This window comes from Mesoplodon bidens (genome assembly GCF_964165515.1).
Source record: "Mesoplodon bidens genome assembly, chromosome: 2".
NCBI classification, from domain to species: Eukaryota; Metazoa; Chordata; class Mammalia; order Artiodactyla; family Ziphiidae; genus Mesoplodon; species Mesoplodon bidens.
In genome coordinates this window covers 171,122,665-171,130,999 of record NC_138177.1, presented here as the reverse complement: position 1 = coordinate 171,130,999, position 8,335 = coordinate 171,122,665, and positions in this window count along the sequence as shown.

The following is an 8,335-nucleotide window of genomic DNA, read 5'->3' as shown; positions in this document are numbered from 1 at the left end:
GATTTCATTGCTCTGAGTCTCAATTTCCTCATCTGTAAATCAGGGATGACAGTTCCCAGCGTACAGCATTGTCGTGTGGATCAAAGGAATTAATGCCCTATTGAGAGCCCAGTGCTGGGTCCTCAGTAAGCTCTTGATACATGCCAGCTGTTCCTTTTATTAAGGGTCCTTTGATGATGGATTTGATTTTTGCAAACAGGCTTTTACATTCATTTAGCAATTGTTTATTGAGTGCCTACTGTGTTGCAGGGCTGGGACCTGACCCTGGGGATACAATAGTAAATAAGACATAAAATCCCTGCCCTCACAGGGTTCTGTCTACCTGTGGCAAATGACATCTAAATGATTCTAGTACTTCATGACAAGGGTCACCCAAGTGGAAGAAGGTGCTCCAGGGGCAAGTCACAGGAGGAGTGGAGCTTGCCTGAGAATGGGCAGAGCAGCCCTGAGGAGGGGATATTTCAGCCAGGGCACAAGAAGGGTCAGCCCATTAGAGAATGCGGTTTGGGGAGGGTCAAAGAATGAGGACTGTCTGGAGGACGGAGCCCAGTGTTCTTATACTTCATGGAGACAGACTGGGGAAGGCAATTTGCAGAGAAGGATTCCAGAAATTATTTGAACAATGCCCTCTTGGAAGAATGACACTCATTTGGCTGCAGAGAAGCTGGGATGTTTGTTTAAAATAAAAGCACTTTCATTTTGCAGTCCCGCCGTTCTGAGGGCTGTGATTTCAGAGCAGCACGTGCTCTATTGTTCAGGGCTGTCTGTTTTTTAGGACCCTAAAGTTGAGTCCCAGATTCCCATGGACATATTCCAATAGAAGCATGTATATTTCTGTGGCTCTTGCCAGCTGCTGCTAATTGCTTATGTAAACTACAAGATTCTTTAGGATTTCCTTTTGGGAGGGAGGAGGGCACAACTATGATTGATGGATGCCAGGGGTACTTTGGGTGCCTGTGTCAGAAATGAAGCCAGAAAATGCTCTTCAAGAATAAATAATGGGGGCTTCCCTGGTGGCGCAGTGGTTGAGAGTCCACCTGCTGATGCAGGGGACGCGGGTTCGTGCTCCGGTCCGGGAAGATCCCACATGCCGCGGAGCGGCTGGGCCCGTGAGCCATGGCCGCTGAGCCTGCGCGCCCGGAGCCTGTGCTCCGCAATGGGAGAGGCCACAACAGTGAGAGGCCCGCCTACCAAAAAAAAGAAAAGAAAAGAAAAAAGAAGAATAAATAATGGAATGGCCTAGTAAGTCTCATGCACACACAGTATTTTTTGTACAATTATATGAGCACAGAAACAGGCGTGGAAGGAACAACTAGTCTGTTAATAGTTTTTGAGGGGATATGGGAAGGGGAAGTTAAGCGAGGGGAAATTAAAAACCTGTTTCCTGTTCTATGACTGAACAGGAAAAAAAATGGCATAATGATTGTGTTAGTTACCTATTGCTGTGTAACAAATTATGCCAAAATTTAGCAGCTTGGGACAACAAAAATTTATTATCACACAGTTCCTGCAGGTCAGAACTCTGGGCTAATCTAGGTCATCTCAAGGTTTCATACAAGGCTGTAGTTAAGGTGTCAGCTGGGGCTGCAGGCTCATCCAAAGGCTTGACTGGGGAAGGATCCACTTCAGAGCTCACAGGTGTGGTTGTTGGCAGGATTCCTATGGGCTGTTGCTGTTACCATTTAGTTCCTTGTCACTTGGACCTCTCTACAGGGCAGTTTACAACACAGCAGCTGGCTTCCCTCAGAAGAAGCAAGCAAGAGAGCAAAAGAGGGAGCAAGACAGTTACCAGAGTCTTTTGGTAACCTAACCATGAAGGTGACATCCCATCACTTTTGCCAAATTCTATTCCTTAGAAGAAGTCACTAAAGTCCAGCCCACAGTCAAGGGGAGGGGATTCCACAAAGCCGTGGTTGGCGGGGGCGGGGGGGTGTTACTCTAAAGATGTAAAAATTGAAAATGTATACAGACAGGAAAAAAGAAGAAAACAGAAAAGTGGGTAAGGGCGGCAGGAGGACCAGAAGGAGCAGGCCTGGTTGGCCCTGTTAAGGAGTTGACCTAATTCCAAAGGGCAGCTAACAGTTTCAGACTGTTAGCTGTGGGGTGGGGTGACATGGTCAGCTTTGTGCCTTAAATAGCTCAGTCTGCCAAATCAGGAGATAGTAGAGAACTGAAGGAAATCATAGAAGAAATAGCCAAAGGAGTAAAATAGCATGCCTCTGGGCTTAGAGGGAGTTGGAACAGGAGACCATTTGCTTTTCATGATGAGCCCATCTCTATATACTGTTAGTGTTTTTTTAATCCAAGGATGCATATTACTTTTATTTAAAAGACTTTTTTTTTTTTTTTTTTTTTGCGGTCCGCGGGCCTCTCCCGTTGCGGAGCACAGGGCTCCGGGCGCGCAGGCTCAGCGGCCATGGCTCATGGGCCCAGCCGCTTCGCGGCATGTAGGATCTTCCCGGACCGGGGCAGAAACCCGTGTCCCCTGCATTGGCAGGTGGACTCTCAACCACTGCGCCACCAGGGAAGCCCTAAATGACTTTTTAATTTTTAAAAAAAACAGAAAGAATAAAAGAAAGAAGCTTGTAGAAAGGAGGTTCATTTAGCAATAGTGTAGTGTAAATTCTAGAGAGCAAACGCAGCAGTTGATTCTGTTGGGGGCGGGGAGTGAGCTATTTGACATTCCTGTTGTTTCCCTCTGGTTTCTCCTCTGGCTCACCCCTGAGAAGGTGGAGTGAGTCATGTGATTGCGAGTTTGAAAGATAGCCCAGCCCCTTCCTCTCTCCACCCCCTTGGGAGGGCTGGAGATCCAGCAGGCCCCATGCTGGGTGCTAGGGGATCTAAGGTTTAAAAATCACAATCCCTGTCCTTACAGAACTGACTGTTTAGAAGGGGAGACAGAGAAGGGGCATCTAGCCCAGTCTAGGAAAGGTCAAAGAAGGCTTCCTGGAGGAGGTGACCTCAAGTATGAATGGGGATTCTTTCAAAGAGGTAAATTAAGACAGAGGGATCAGCATGATGCTTGGGACAACTGCAAGTAATTCGGTATTGCTGGACCACAAAGGGCAGGGAAGGGGCACAGCAAGAAAGATGCTAGGGCCAAAGAGTGAAGCACCTTCTCTGCCAGGCTAAGGAGCTTAGGCTTGATCCTGAGAGCAATGGGCAAGGGCAAAGAGCCTGCGAAGGATTTTAAGCAGCAGGGGACATAGCCATATTTGTACTTTGAATAATCACCGCAAAGGCAGCAAACTTATCGGACTGCATAAACCACAGACTGTCTGAATGTCTCAACAACACCACACCTCCACAATCCATCGCCACCACATTTGCATCCATCTTGCCCAGGCAAAACAGAGACACTTCTTCCCAATGAAATCTCACTCTCTGCCCACCATTGTCGGATTCTAACCTCTAAAAACTACAGCTCAGGAGATCCAAGTAGCTGGATTTTAATCTGGCAGCAGCTTTGCTCTGTCAACAGTTTTAGCAAAAACCCCTTCCACCTCTGCTGGCAATTTACAGATAACATTTCTGAAATGGTCTGTGGATAAAGGATGCTGCTGCCCTGGGAAAACGTGTCTGTCTCATGCCAGGAGGAGACAAAGAGCATTGAAATGGTGCCAAAGGACATCGTCCACGAGGGAAGGTCAAACGGCCCTCAACAGTTCTCTTTTTTAACTCTTGTCTTTTTCCGTTTTTATATTAGCATCAGCCTTTTTCGCCCTCATGTCCTTTGGGGGAAGGTTAAATGATGCCTCTTAGGAATATTATGCACTTTATCAAAACTATACATACAGTCTTGCTGCCTGGAGGGAAGAGGGTACAATGAAGACACAGGATGCCACAGAGCAGAGTGTATACTAGAAAAGAATCCTGTGGCCTCTCCAGCAACCCCTTCCATTCTCCTCTAATTCTTGTGGCTGAGCATAGTAAAGGTTGCCTTGGATGTTTAATAAATATTCTCTGAATGAATGAGACTACTCCCAGACAGAATATTAAATCTGCAGTATAAACAGATATTTTAGCAGAAAAGCATATGCCATATCCCTGAATTCACCTGCGTGGGATACCATTATGGGAGAAACTCAGGATGATTCCCCTGAGACCTGAGACATGGTACCACCATGGAAGACTTCCTTCTCAGGAGGACAGATGAGAACAGTGGAATCAGGGCCGTGATCCTTACGAAAGGCAGCCCCTGGGGCCCACACAATAAGGCTGTATCTCTACCCTGAGAAGGGAGAACATGGAAGGAACCCTGTGATCCCTGCTGGAAGCTTCTCTGTGTAGAAATCCACTTGCTTGCCCTTTCTTTTGTTTTTTTTTTTTTTTCTGTTTTGTTTTGTTTTGCTTGCCCTTTCTATACAGAGGTCTGCTGAAGAACTGAGCTTCACGCTGTGCTTGGTTTAGACATGTCACAAGCACCTTAGATTTTTCTACAGAAGGAGAAATGAATGAGTCCAGTGCTCTCTGTTGAACAAGAAACTGCACTGTCTACAATGTACAGTTAATTAATATGAGCCTGGAGATTTCATTTCTACACGTGGGTAGATTAAGCATCACAGGTTCAGCAGGTTTATTTGCAGGTTAGGGAAACAAACCCAAAGGCCAATAACAACTGCACTCTTTAACTCAAAAACATCAATGCAATGTCCCTTTAGTGAATGTCTTACAAGCTTCATAGTCATTACAAGCCTTATGGTAAAAGGTTACATTCCTAGGAGAGTAAAGAAAATCCTTTTCGTTAAAATATTAAATATCTCAGAGAACTTCTTGTTCCTTCTCAGTAAACATTAAAGAGCTGTAATGATAATGACACACAGAAGATGGGTAGATTTAAACTTTAAAGGAGACCTTTGCCCCAACTGACTAAGTTTCCATGGTTGAGCCTGTGGTCACTGGAGTGTGAAGTTTCTCCAACCTTCTCTTCCTTACCTTTCTCCAAAGGACAATTTCAACAGAACATTTTAAAATTGTAATTTAAAATTCTCTGAGATCGATCAAAAAATTAAAGATAATATCTGATTTCCATGTGCCTCTATAAATAAATTGGAAGGAAATTCATCTACTTATTTATTTATGTCTCTCCCAAATAAATATGATTGCATATGACAAGGGGCCTGCTATTTCTCCCCATAGGAGAGATCAGAACACACAAACTGCTGAAACAGTTGGCCACCTGTCTCCAGCCAGGGGTCCACACCATGGCCAAGCAAGCCTGGGACCAGAACTCTTCAGATAATTGAAGATCCCTCCAGCAACAGCTGCTATTTACATGTCCCTTAATTTCATATTTAAGCAGGAAGGAAGGAGTGTGAAGCCTTTTGCTTGCTCTGTCTTGGTGTCCCACCTTTTCTATCACACCATCATCAGAAGAATCAAAGTAAAGATGCTCCCTAATGTTGGCTGGCCTTAAACAATGGAAAGTCCCATCCTCTGTTCATTCAGGGAAAGGCTGACTGAGATGTGTGCTACAGCAGAGCAAAGTTCAACTCAAGGTCTATGATACAACAAAGCTCATTATTAAAATGTATTTGTTGTTTGAAACCACTGAGTGCAAAGACAATTAAGTAAATTCTGTGAACTTTATCACACTATTCAAACTAAGTTCATTTTTCAAAAAAATTTGAGACCATGAATAAGTTAGACTGAATTTTTTTTTTTTGGCCATGCCGCACCGTGAGGCTTGCGGGATCTTAGTTACCCAACCAGGGACTGAATATGGACCCTCAGCAGTGAAATCTCAGAGTGCTAACTGCTGGACTGCCAGGGAATTCGCTCAAAATGCTTTATTTTATTTTTTAAATTTGCTTCCACCTTTTCTTTTTTTGTGTCTATTTTTTAAATTTTTTATTGCAGTATAGTTGATGTACAATATTATATAAGTTGTACAACATAGTGAGTCACAATTTTTAAAGGTTATATTCAGTTTATAGTTATTACAGAATATTGTCTATATTCCCTGTGTTGTACAATATACCCTTTTTGCTTATTTATTTTATACATAATAGTCTGTACCTCTTAATCCCCTACCCCTAAGTGTCTGTCAACAAATGAATGGATAAAGAATATGTGGTATGTATATACAGTGGAATACTACTCTACCGAAAAAAAAGAATGAAATGTTGCCATTTTCAGCAACATGGATGGACTTGGAGGGTATGATGCTTAGTGAAATAAGTCACAAACATGGATAGACTTGGAAGGTATGATGCTTAGTGAAATAAGTCACACAGAGAAAGACAAATACTGTATGATATCACTTATATGTGGAATCTAAAAAAATAAAACAAACTAGTGAATATAACAAGAAAGAAACAGAGTTGCAGATTTAGAGAACAAACTAGTGGTTATTAGTGGGAAGAGGGAAGGGGGGAGGGACAAGATAGACTGAATTTTTCAAAAATGCTTTCATTACGTTAAAAAGCTTTATGTAAAATGTTTACGGAAATATTACACACAGAAAATTGCACAAATCAAAGTGTACACCTAGGTGAATTTTCATGACATGAACATACCGGATTAGGAAAGAAAACATCACCAGCATTCCAAAAGCCTCTTCAAGTCTCCTTCTAGTAACTACCCTTCCAAGGGCAACCACTATCCTGGCCTCTAACACTGTAGATTAATTTTGTTGGCCTTTGAGCTTTATATAAATGGAATCACATAGTATTTATTGCTTTTTATGTTTGTCTTCTTTAACTGATCAATATATTTATAAAATATATCTATGTTGTTGCCTACAGTTGTAGACACTTTTATGGCTGTTTAGCATTCCATTGGGTGAATATACCACAATTTATCCAGTCTACTGTTGATGGCCATTCGAGTTGTTTCTAGTTTTACACTATATGGAATAGTGTTGCTATAAACATTCTTGGGGAAACTATATATGCATTTCTATAGGTAAATGCATACATAAAATAAAAAGTAAAATTACCAGCTCCCCACTATATGTGTGTGTATATATATATATATATATATATATATATATATATATATATTTCAATATGTTTCAATTCAAAGATGGATCTTTTTGCAGTTGCCTATTTTTATTCGTATTTACTACTATCCCTACTTACTATACAGCACAGAACCAGAGCTGTGCTGAACGTTGTAAATGAGCCCCAAAATAAATGGATTAGGCTGTGCCTTTCTACCCAAGCAATGCTGAGGTGGGTCTCAGGCCAGACAAATGTCTCCTTGCCCTGAAGCTCACCTGTCACACACAGATTAACAGGGCTACACCTACAAAAATATTCTACATCTCTTCCAGGGCCTCTTACCCACAACTATCCTTAGGGGTAAAGAGAATAGAGGTACCCATGATTACAGCAACGTTTTTAAAATGGCAGCACCACAAAATATACCTCCTTAACCTGGGGAAGGCATAGTCCCTTGTTAAAGAATAGCCCACTGACCAAATAAATCATGTAGACCTTGTCTGGATCCCAGTTTGAATAACTGTAAAAGAAGACAAAACAACAGGGAAATCTGAATATTGACTGGATAGTAAATGATATTATGGAGCTAATGTTAATATTTTCAGAGGTGATAATAATATTATTTATGTTTTCTTTAAAAGAGATCACTTAGCAATAGATATTTAGGTATTTATAATATAAAGTCATTACAATACGATGTCTGGGATTTGCTTTAAAGTTGGGGGAATGGGGCATAGGAAGGTATGCATAGATGAATAAAATAACGGCTAGTTGTTGAGAATTGTTGAAGCTGGGTAATGGGTACATGGGGTTCACTATACTATTCCAATATTGTGTGTTTGAAAATTCCCATTTAAAAAAAGGCAAGGAAAAAGAAATCAGTTCGAATCCCTTTATCGGTCATTTCTAACAGCAGCTTTGGGTAACAGGGCTCTGCCACTAACAAGCTGTGCGACATTGACATTGGGCAAGTCGCTCCACGTCTCGGGGACTCAGTTCACTAATCTGAAAAATGTGGCTTTTGGGTGCGATTTCTCGAGGTCCTAAGAAGCGAGCAGGGACCGTGGGCTTGTTGAGAGGAGCCTAAGGGCACTGGGAGACAAGGACCCAACAATCAGGACAACGTGAACTTTAACCTCAGCTCTGACACATACGACCTGGGATCCTCACTGCCCTCTCCATGCCTGTTTTCGTATCTATAAAAATGACATTCCTATCTCATTGGTGGGAAAATTAACAAATGTAAAGAGTCTGGCACGGTGGATGATAATAAATGTTTCCCTTCTTAATTATTCGATTTTGCCCAGAACCAGCGATGTTCACACTGAGGACCACCCTGACACGCTACTCTTAGACCCTGGGTACAAAAACGCAAGAAACTACCCGCCGCT